We start from the raw sequence: 11,711 nt of genomic DNA on the forward strand, positions 1-11,711 counted from the left end.
CATTAGTGGTATGTGTGGATGCTGATTTCCTTAAGAGGACAACATTTTATTTCCTAGGAAAGAAGAAAACAATACCTGAACACGCTTTGGCACATCTGCAGATGAGGACAAAGTTAGGGAACAATGGATTGGATTTAAAGTGTGTGGGGAATAATTACAGATGGAATGAATAGAGATCTGATATACACTCAATGTGTCTCATATTCAAATATAATATCCTAGGATATATATGTAATGATCAGGTTGACGTCCTATTTTTTGCTTCCTGTAACACCCCCTATGTAATGGTAGATACAAGCACAGTTATAACTTTTCTTCATTGACAATGCACCTTTTTCTTTGATCGTTATACCTGAACTTGGGAAATATAAAATGGCTCCTTTCCACCCTATGGATTCAGCCATGCCACTATACCCCTTTAGTCCAACATTATCCTATCAGAGCATCAAGGTCCATATAATCTGAAAGCAAGCACCTTTCCTACTAGTCATTCTCCAGCCCTTGCCACCACCACTTCTATCTCAGCATTTGCCTCCTCGGCACTGTTTTCTTGAGTTTCTTCCTTGCTGATTTTAAAAATATCATTTCCACGATTCCAGCCAGATCAGGGGCGGGTTCTACTTATCTTTACTACCGGTTCACAGCGGAATCGTGCTTTGGGGTCGGTGGGCAGAGCCTCCCCCCCCCCCGGTTTTACTACGAAACCGGTCCAAACCGGGAGCAACCCACCACTGAGCCAGATGTAGAAGAGGAAACTAGAACTGCATGTTGTGACTCCAGTCCCCGAACCTGGCCCCATGCCTGGAAGTGACTTGGAACCGGGCCTGCTGCCAGAAAGTGACTTGGACAGTGAGGGGGAAGGGCCGTCAGGACTTACCTCAGGAGCACCGGCTTCCCTGGCTCAGCTCCAGGAGCCAGAAGCAGGCCAGGTGGAAGAAATAATGAGGCCTAGGAAGTGCTGAGTCATGGAGCCACACCCCACAGGATATAAAAGGCAGCGAGAGCTGGTGTGTCTCTTTGTAACAGGCAAATCCACTGATTGACTAGAGCTGAAGTTTGTGACTCACCAGCGTCGTGGAAAATAACAAAGACTCTTGGCAGACGCTGGCTCTTTTGCTGCCAGAGCTGATAGTGCCGGCTAATTAAGCCATCATTCGGACGGAGGCGGAGGAGGACAGAACACTGCATTATTTGATTCAGAGAAGAAAAGGACATTTTTCTACAGCTCTGAAAGGCCAGCGAAGTATCTGCTGGAACCCTACTTTTGTTAATAATCTCCTGAAAATAATGGCGTGGTCAATTTGGGCTTATCTTGATTATTAGCTGGTTTACCTAGACTTGTCTGTTTTTGATCGTTTTTGTTGCTGGTGAAGAAGGCATGGTGGCAGTGTGGAAGATCATTGTTATTTTGAGGAATTTAGTGACATATTTCTCCTTCACATTAAGAAAAGTCTAGAAGTTTAGTGCTCATTCTGAGCTTAATCTGCTTGATTTTTACTCGTTTACTGAATAAAGGGGGGAGAAAACTTTCATATAGTTGCAAACTGTTCCTATTGTGAAAGTCTCAGACTTTCTATTCCCATCCTAGAGTTATGTGCCACCTAGTCAAGGCCAGGTCTTGTAGTCTCATGACCACAGCAGAGCTATGAAGTCATGGTGCCAAATTTTGATTAAAAGGTTGGGGTTGTTGTTTTTTTGGGAGTGTTATGTATTCATGTATGTACCTTTAAATATTTGAGCGGGAAATCAGCATGTTGCTGATTGGACAAAGTCTCCAGCAGAACTGTATAAAAGGAGAGGTTTTTCCCCCAGCCTGTTGCTGGGTTCACCCTATATTAAAGAGCTGTTGTCACTACCCTGGTCTCCAGCCTCGTTACTTCCAGAATTTAACACTGGCGACGAGGATGGGATCTCGAGGCTAAGGAGAACCAGAACCGAGCTGAAGCACGATAGACCCGAACCCAGCAAACTCAGGGCAGAAAAGCGGAGATGGCCAGTTACACTCCGCCCGCACCGCTTGACCCGGCTAAAGAGAAATGGGGAACGTATATGACCCATTTCGAAAGCTTTCTAGAAGCCAACGAACTGCAAGGAGTTCCAGATAACCGAAAAAGGGCTTATTTCTTAAGCCACTGTGGTCCGGAGGTCATTGATATCGCGGAAGCCCTGGCAGAGCCATCGCCGTTGCAGTCGGTGTCGTGGCCAACTCTACAGACTTTACTGAAAAACCACTTCGCACCAACGCCGTCCAAATATGTGCGGCGGTTTGAATTCGGAGAGCGAAGGCAGATGGAGGGCGAATCCATCGGTGACTACATGGCCGCCTAAGAAAGCGCCCAAGGACTGCGGATACCGAGACCTAGGCGAGGTGCTCCTCGAGCAACTCATCCGAGGGGTCAAAGACATCCGTTTGCGGCGACGGCTGCTAGCAAAGAGCAACCTGACGCTGGCCACGCTCTGGGCGAAGCCAGAGCACATGAAATGTCCACCAAGCGGCAGAGACACTGCAAAGCCGGTCCCACCAAAGGCGGCGCGAAGGCAACTCCGTGCACCAGGAGGAGGTTCAGACCGAATCCGACGGTGAAGATGAGGAAGGGTCTGCGACCGAGAAACGCGACAAAGGGGACCGAGACGAATGCGGAAGCTGCGGGGTCAACACCAGCGCCAACGCTGCAAGTTTAAAGACGCGACATGTCGGCGGTGTGGGAAGAAAGGGCACCTAGCTCAAGTTTGTCGAGCGCCCAACCTTCCGCCGAAAATTCAAATCGGCCAATCAGAGCGCGGAATCGGCAAGGCGACCCGCGATTGGCTCAAACAAAAAGGCGCGGATTCAACCAAACAACTGTGGTCATAGGCCGCCTACCCAAGTGGAGAAGAAGATCTTCACCAAACCAAAAATAGAGGGAGTACGGTGCCGGCTCAAGTAGACACGGGATCAGCGATCACCATCATGTCCTGGGACACTTTGGCAAAGTCGCTGCCGTCCGTCGCGGCGCCACCTGCAAGCACAACGGCTACGAGTCCACGACTACCAGGGAATCGCATCCCTGTTCGAGGGACCACCTCCGTCCGAGTCGAGTACGGTCCACACAAGAAGACCCTGCCCATCACGATCGTCGAAGGGACCCTGCCCAGTCTGTTGGGACTAGACTGGTTTCGTGCCCTGGGCATGGGAGTGACTGGCATCTACAGAAGTGACTGTAACCTGAAAGACATTCTCTTTAACGAGTTCAAGATGTCTTCAAGGACTGCCTGGGCAAGTACAAGGGGACCCCTATTTCCTTCAACTTAGACCCCAGGTAGCCCCATTAGGCTTAAGCCGAGGAGAGTCCCTTTTGCCCTAAAACCAAAAATCGATAAGGAGCTGGATAAGCTCATAAATCAGGGGATTTTGGTGCCAGTCGATCACGCAAAGTGGGAGACGCCAATCGTCACCCCAATAAAGCCGGACGGGTCAATTAGAATTTGCGCTGACTACAAGGCGACGCTTAACAAAGCCTTACAGAAAAGCGCTTACCGGTTCCGTGGTGCAACACTTATTGCACTCTTTGGGGCAAGGGCAAGTCTTTGCAAAGTTAGACTTGGCCCAAGCCTACCAACAACTGCCGTAGACGCCCGCACAGCCAAGCCCAAACGATTGTAACGCACAGGGGGCCTTCAAGTGCACCCGATTGCAATTTGGGGTGAGTGTGGCACCAGGGCTGTTCCAAAACCTAATGGAACGACTACTGCAGGGCTCCCAGGGTAGTTCCCTACTGATGATGTCCTAATTTCAGGGAAAACATGGAGGAATTGGGGAGCGTTAAGAAAGGTTTTGGGCATTTTCCGGACAGCGGATTAAAAGTCAAGGCAAACAAATGCCAGATAGGGGTCGAATCCGTCGATTTCTTGGGCTACCGGATAGACAAGAAAGGAATTCACCCTACTGAGAGCAAGGTCAAGGCAATTAGGAAGGCTCCAGCGCCCAAAAACAAAGCAGAGCTGCAGGCATTCCTGGGGTTGGTGAATTTTTACGCGGTCTTTTAAAGAACAAAGCGACCATGCTTGGAACCGCTGCATAGGCTCTTAGGGAAAAATACTGTTTGGTCTTGGGGAAAGTCGGAAAATAGGGCTTTTGAAGCAGTAAAGAACCTGCTCTCAAGTGATAGCCTGCTCGTCCAATATCACAACTCATTACCCCTAGTGCTGGTTTGCGATGCCTCCTTATGGGGTGGGGCTGTACTCAGCCATAGACTTCCAAACGGCACAGAAGCCCCTATAGCTTTTACTCTAGAACGATGTCCTCCCAGAGAGAAACTACAGCCAATTAGATAAAGAAGCACTAGCCATTGTGTCAGGGGTTAAAAATTCCACGAATATGTCTTTGGGCGGATTTTGAAATCGTGACTGACCACAGACCGCTACTAGGATACTGGCTGGCGACACCCAACGCCTGTGGCACTTTCGCCACGCTTGACCCGATGGACTATATTCTTAGCCGCTTATTCGCACAAGCTGCAGCATCGACCAGGAAAAGAAGTGGGGCATGCAGACGTTAAGCCGATGCCCACTACCAGGGCGATCAAGACCCCACTCCGGGAACGCCCATCCTACTTATTGACTCTTTGGACTCTGGCCCAGTCACATCTAAGGAAGTGGCTCGGCATCATACCAGGACATTGTGTTAAGGACTGTACTCGGTTGGGTACAGAGAGGGTGGCCCTGCGCCCGGGCAGTTCAAAGAATTTGTTAAAAACGAGATGAGCTCTCGGCTCAAGGGGTGCCTGTTATGGGGTGATCGTGTAATAATTCCTGATAAATTAAGGGAAAGGTATTGGACCTCCTCCACGAGGGTCACCCAGGGATCGTAAGGATGAAGGGTTAGCTAGAAGCTATGTATGGTGGCCACTCATGGACGCAGAGATTGCTGAGAGGGTAGGGAAATGCCAGGCTTGCCAAGAGTCCAGACCTCTACCCCCAACGGCCCCAGTCAAGGAATGGGAAAAGCCCCAAGGGCCCTGGTCAAGAATCCACATTGATTTTGCTGGCCCTTTCCACGGCCAAACGTTCCTAGTGGTTGTTGATGCATTCTCTAAATGGTTGGAGATCATACTCATGAAATCCACTACGGCCGAAGCAGTAATCGCAGCCCTGCGCCACCTATTCGCAACTCACGGGTTGCCGGACACTCTGGTGTCCGACAACGGGCCGCAATTCACGGCAGCCCAGTTTGGAGAATACCTGGCAGAGGAGGGCATCCGACATGCCCTCTCTGCGCCTTTCCACCCTGCGTCCAAAGGCCTTGCGGAGCGGTCCGTCCGGAGCGCTAAGGAGGCATTGTCCAGGCTCAAGCCAGGTGACTGGCAAACAAAGATAGATTTCTTTCTGGCCGTTCAGCACAGAACCCCAAGCACGGCTACAGGCAGAAGCCCAGCCGAATTATTGATGGGACGGAAACTCCGGTGCCCACTTGACCGTTTGAATCCCCATTACACACCAGAGGGTTACAAGGGGGAACTAGAAAAAACAAGGGAAATGGGCATAGGCGACCGGGTGTGGGCCCGAAACTATGGGGACGGCCCTAGTTGGCTCGCAGGACAAATCATAAAGACAACCGGCCCAAAATCGTATTTGGTAGAGCTACAAGACAACCGAGTGTGGAGGCGCCACATAGATCAGATAAGGAAACGAATAACTGATCAAACCGAACCAAATGAAACAGATCATGACCAATCCTTTATTTGAACCCCCAGCTGACAATGACCGGGGGGAGGCGCAAGACTTAGCTGAGGTCCCAGAGTTCCAGCGACGCCATCAGGTTCCCGAGGGAAACAGCAGGGAAAATTACAAAAGTAATCCAAGGCTGGATGGCCAAGAAAAAGAGGCTGCCAATAATCCAGGGCCCGTTGGCCCAGAGAAAGAGCTGGGAGGAGAAAACAGCCCCTCCGACCAGCTCAAAACACCACCCAGAACTGAACCGCGCAGGTCAGAAAGAACTAGGAGACGCCCAGGTTATTTGCGTGACTACGTCGAAAAATAACATGTAAATAAATATGTAAATAGAGGCAAAGTGTTTTCTGGGAGGGGAGGAGTGTTATGTATTCATGTATGTACCTTTAAATATTTGAGCGGGAAATCAGCACGTTGCTGATTGGACAAAGTCTCCAGCAGAACTGTATAAAAGGAGAGGTTTTTCCCCCAGCCTGTTGCTGGGTTCACCCTATATTAAAGAGCTGTTGTCACTACCCTGGTCTCCAGCCTCGTTACTTCCAGAATTTAACAGGGAGCATCTTCATAGAACCTAGCACTGAGTACTGTGGAAACTGACTGTCCTTAGGGCAGTGATGGCTAACCTTTGCTGATGCCGCAGGGGAGGTGTTGATCAGCTGTGGCGCGATCTTTTTTTACTTTTAAAAGCATTTTTAAAAGACATGGCAAGCGGAGAAGCGGGCAACTGGGCATTGGGTGGGCATGGCCAGGGAGGGCAGGGATTTTTGCTACCAGTTCTCCAAAGCACCTGCTGCCATCGCTACCAGATTTCACCCCTGGTGCCTAGTCACAGCTGCCAGCTGCTTCTTGAGCAGGACCCACAAATCCAGGAAGCTCCTCAAATTCTACATAGTTCTGCCAAGAGTAAAAAACAAAAATAATTCAGCACGGTGGCTTTTCACCACCGCCTTCTAGCCTGACAGACTTGTCCCTTCTGTAAAATAGATATTAGCCCCCTCATGCACCCAACCATATGTCAGTACCTTGGAGGCCTTAACCAGCCAGGAGGGACATGGGTCCAGAACACAGGCTGCTGAGCTCACAGCTAAGTTAATGTGAATATGTGCTGCCAGAATCACTACTAGGGTAATTCAACTTGGCTAGTGGCTGATGATTTAAACATATTTGGCAGGGCTGCCAAACTCATGGCCCATAGGCCAGATGCGTCATACACTGGCCGCGCCCACATCCAGTTAACAAACGGGGAAAATGTCTCGATACATCACGTGACACTGCCATGACAACATGAGTTTGACACCCCTGATGTTTGGGGTATAAGTCCTATATGGGGCCATTTTTGCTGTTCTCCATGCACAACACCTACCACATGAGCTAGCTATTCTAATTTCTAGAAGTAGGAATGAACTGGAGAGGAGTGCAAGTGACATTATATGCAGCATGAGGATATCAAACACATGATATTATACCAAATGTCAACACATCAAGGTGGGGCAGGTAGGAAGATTTATAAAGTCTACTATTGCTATAAGTTACAATTACAGAAACTTGTGTTCTGCATGAAAGTGACTCTTAACTTGAAAGTGACCAAGGCATGAGTGATCCTAGGCAGGGCATCCCAGTCAACAAATGAGTGTGATTGATACACAATATGTATCTGTGCAAAGGGTGCCTAGCAGTGGTGAAATTTGAACCGGTTTACTACCGGTTCGCTGGCTGTGCATGTGCGCTGCACACAAACATGCGCAGTGCGCACCATGCACTAAATGCAAGGTGCTCTCGCACGCGCAGTGCACAACAAAAGGAGGCATGGGGTAAGTAGAACAGCGCACGGGGGAGGGTGTTGATCAGCTGTGGCGCGCGATCTTTTTTTTTTATTTTTAAAAGCATTTTTTAAAAGACATGGCAAGCGGAGAAGCGGGCAACTGGGCATTGGGTGGGCATGGCCAGGGAGGGCAGGGATTTTTGCTACCAGTTCTCCAAAGCACCTGCTGCCATCGCTACCAGATTTCACCCCTGGTGCCTAGTCACAGCTGCCAGCTGCTTCTTGAGCAGGACCCACAAATCCAGGAAGCTCCTCAAATTCTACATAGTTCTGCCAAGAGTAAAAAATAAAAAGGCTCTGATTAATGCGCAGCTCAGCCTTTTTTTACCTTTTAAAAGCATTTTTTAAAAGACATGGCAAGCGGAGAAGCGGGCAACTGGGCATTGGGTGGGCATGGCCAGGGAGGGCAGGGATTTTTGCTACCAGTTCTCCAAAGCACCTGCTGCCATCGCTACCAGATTTCACCCCTGGTGCCTAGTCACAGCTGCCAGCTGCTTCTTGAGCAGGGCCCACAAATCCAGGAAGCTCCTCAAATTCTACATAGTTCTGCCAAGAGTAAAAAACAAAAATAATTCAGCACGGTGGCTTTTCACCACCGCCTTCTAGCCTGACAGACTTGTCCCTTCTGTAAAATAGATATTAGCCCCCTCATGCACCCAACCATATGTCAGTACCTTGGAGGCCTTAACCAGCCAGGAGGGACATGGGTCCAGAACACAGGCTGCTGAGCTCACAGCTAAGTTAATGTGAATATGTGCTGCCAGAATCACTACTAGGGTAATTCAACTTGGCTAGTGGCTGATGATTTAAACATATTTGGCAGGGCTGCCAAACTCATGGCCCATAGGCCAGATGCGTCATACACTGGCCGCGCCCACATCCAGTTAACAAACGGGGAAAATGTCTCGATACATCACGTGACACTGCCATGACAACATGAGTTTGACACCCCTGATGTTTGGGGTATAAGTCCTATATGGGGCCATTTTTGCTGTTCTCCATGCACAACACCTACCACATGAGCTAGCTATTCTAATTTCTAGAAGTAGGAATGAACTGGAGAGGAGTGCAAGTGACATTATATGCAGCATGAGGATATCAAACACATGATATTATACCAAATGTCAACACATCAAGGTGGGGCAGGTCAGGGAACAGACGGTATAAAGTCTACTATTGCTATAAGTTACAATTACTGAAACTTGAAAGCCTATTAAGAGTTTTCTTCTATTTCCTCTTATACATACAGAATCAAGGCAGAGTTATCTTGTGTGTTTTTTTTTTCTCATTCCTCATCCCTCCTCCAGCTAAATTGACCTCAACAGTTCTTGCATTCCTTCTTCAAGGCAATCTCCCAAGCAGCCTGTTTTTTTGGTAATTGTTAATATAAATGGATTTAGCCATTAAAACAGCACAATTTTCATCAAAGAGACAAGGACAAACTCTTAATGATCTAAAGTGAGACCATTTGGGTAGCCTGAATTTGAGCCCATAATAAACTTGAAATTATACTTTATACTTCATTAAGTAAAATTAGGCTGAGAACCACTTTGATGTAATGGCTTAAGGCATCAGCTTAGAAACCAGAACACCATGAATTCTAGTCCTGCCTTAGGCACAAAGCCAGTTGAGTGATCTTGGGCCAGTGACTTTCTATTAGCCCTAAAAAGGACGCAATTGCAAGCACTTCTGAAAAAAACTTGCCAAGAAAATTGTAAGAACTGATCCAGGCAATCTCCAAGAATTGGACATGATTGAACAGAAGAAAAATAAAATAAGCTACTAGGTTATGAACCAATGAGAATTCTAAACTATGGTAAAAGTAGACATTCCTGCAAGGGGAAGGTATAATAAGAAAGTCACAATTGCCACTTTTATTATTTTAGACCTTCCATCACTACCACCATCTAGGCAGTCTTATCAGATTCCTCTACAAAGTGGGGATGGTTAAAATTTAATGGAGTGATGCTTCTAACCATGACTTCCTTCTAGCATCCAGCAATAATGCTGGATTCTGGACATTTCTCAGCTGTAAATATAATCCTCTTTTTTTTAAATTTGAATTTATATCCCGTCCTTCTCCAAAGACTCAGGGCGGCTTACATTGTGTTAAGCAATAGTCTTCATCCATTTGTATATTATATACAAAGTCAACTTTTATTGCCCCCAACAATCTGGGTCCTCATTTTACCTACCTTATAAAAGATGGAAGGCTGAGTCAACCTTAGTCAATCTGAGTCAACCTCAAAATATAATCCTCTATACATAGTACGACCCCATCCAGAATAGACACAATGGCCATCTATGGGTTTGTTGGGTTAATTTATTCCTACCTTGAGTCTCAACATTATTCACTTCCACCAATGAAATCAAATCCAAATTCATAAAAGAAGCAACCCATTTAAAGTGAAGAATTCAGAGAGAGTAGCAATCTTCCCAGCTGTAAGGAGCAGAATCACTGCCATTTCTTGATCCTGTTTTCATGCCATCCAAGCCATCCCAGCAGAAACCAGTGGCTGATGACCTCAAAAGTTGCTGGAAAAAAATGAGGACTGTCAACAAGACTGTCAACAAGAAAACGAATGCTCTAAGAATAGTTCACCTGTCAGATTGATCGCATGAAACTTCAGGTCAAAAATCATGAAGTTAGATCTCAATTGATATGAAGGACAATGACTGTGAGCTTTGCAACACAGCAGCTAACAGTTTCTATGAGGTCATGAAAATATCATCTTCTGTTTATTACATAGGACATCCATTATCATGTTGCAGTTGGCCATACCTTTGCAGCAAGCAATAAAGCTTCATATGAAGGCAGAAGCATAATCAGACAAGACTGAAAGGGAAGCAGAATGTAGTCATGGTAGTATTTAGTTTTCTACTTAACTGCTGTTCTTACCAAATTGATAATGATGTTGTTATTGTCATTGGTCACATCACCATGGTTTTATCATATTAACTTTCTATCATGGATAAAGACTATCATGAATGAACATATGATCACTGAAAGGGAACTGAAATAACAGATGAAAGGGGCGAAAATCTTATTTTCATCTAAGACATGTTTTGAATGTATTGAATGAAACATAATTGAGAGACTCTTCCTTGATTAAATCACAAGTTCCGAAACCACCAATTAGATATACAGTAGCTGGGTCCCTCGATTTAGTCATCCAGCCAGAAACAAATAGAACTGGTACCAATCAAATATACATGCCTTCTGGAATAGAGTTGACTTCTTAATATGGAGGGAATCTGCAGGACTGTGAACAGACCATCTTCTAATGACTATGTCACAGATTGTTGACCAAGCCCAAACTAAGCAAGAGGCAGCATTTCAGAGAAGCAAAAGGCTTACGAATATATTTGACCATTTTTGTTTGTTTGTTTTTTCCTTCCTTTCTAGTAGTTCTTGTCTTTTGCCTCTGTAGAAATCAGAGACAAATTATCCATGAAGCATCCAAGCACCCTGGAATACTAACATCAAATATATATTCATCACAGAACAGACAACAACTTAGGTCTCTGTTTAACTGGCCATAACTCTAATTCTCTCTCCCACCTTTGCCCCTGGCACAACTAAAAGCTGTACCTCTGTTGTAGTTCTTTCTAGAAGGCTAAGAGGGAGGCCCAGGAGAAACTGTCAAGGCAAGGAGAAACTAGAAAATAATCTGTCACTGCCTGTTATCAGAAATCTCCACTGGATTACAGATATTTCCACAAATGACAATTAATCTTCCATGTAAGTGAAGTATTCAAGTTATTATCAATTGTATATCTGAATTGATGTGTTCTTTGCCTCATAAGTTCTTATTAAGGTGAAAATATCATAATTTCAGTTCGCTCTTTGCTAATCACGTGTCCTATTTAATCCCCAAGTAACATGGATTATAGTTTATTATCAAATACGACAGCTACAGATGTCAAAATGATACCGCCTGGTAGAAACTGGGCTGGTACCAAATTCTATCCCACTTGAATTTTAAAAGATTCTTTTAATAGAAAAAAATGCAGAATGAAAGCTGGTGCCGGCCTCTAGCACAGTATTTCTCAAACTTAGCAACTTTAAGACGTGTGGACTTCAACTCCCAGAATTGCTGGCCAAGCGACCAATGTGCTCTCCAAATCTCAGAAAGTTTGCCGACCCCTGGATTAAACTACTTGAAAAATAACTTTTCTA

Source organism: Ahaetulla prasina, chromosome 1 (genome assembly GCF_028640845.1).
Source record: "Ahaetulla prasina isolate Xishuangbanna chromosome 1, ASM2864084v1, whole genome shotgun sequence".
In the NCBI taxonomy this organism is placed as follows: domain Eukaryota; kingdom Metazoa; phylum Chordata; class Lepidosauria; order Squamata; family Colubridae; genus Ahaetulla; species Ahaetulla prasina.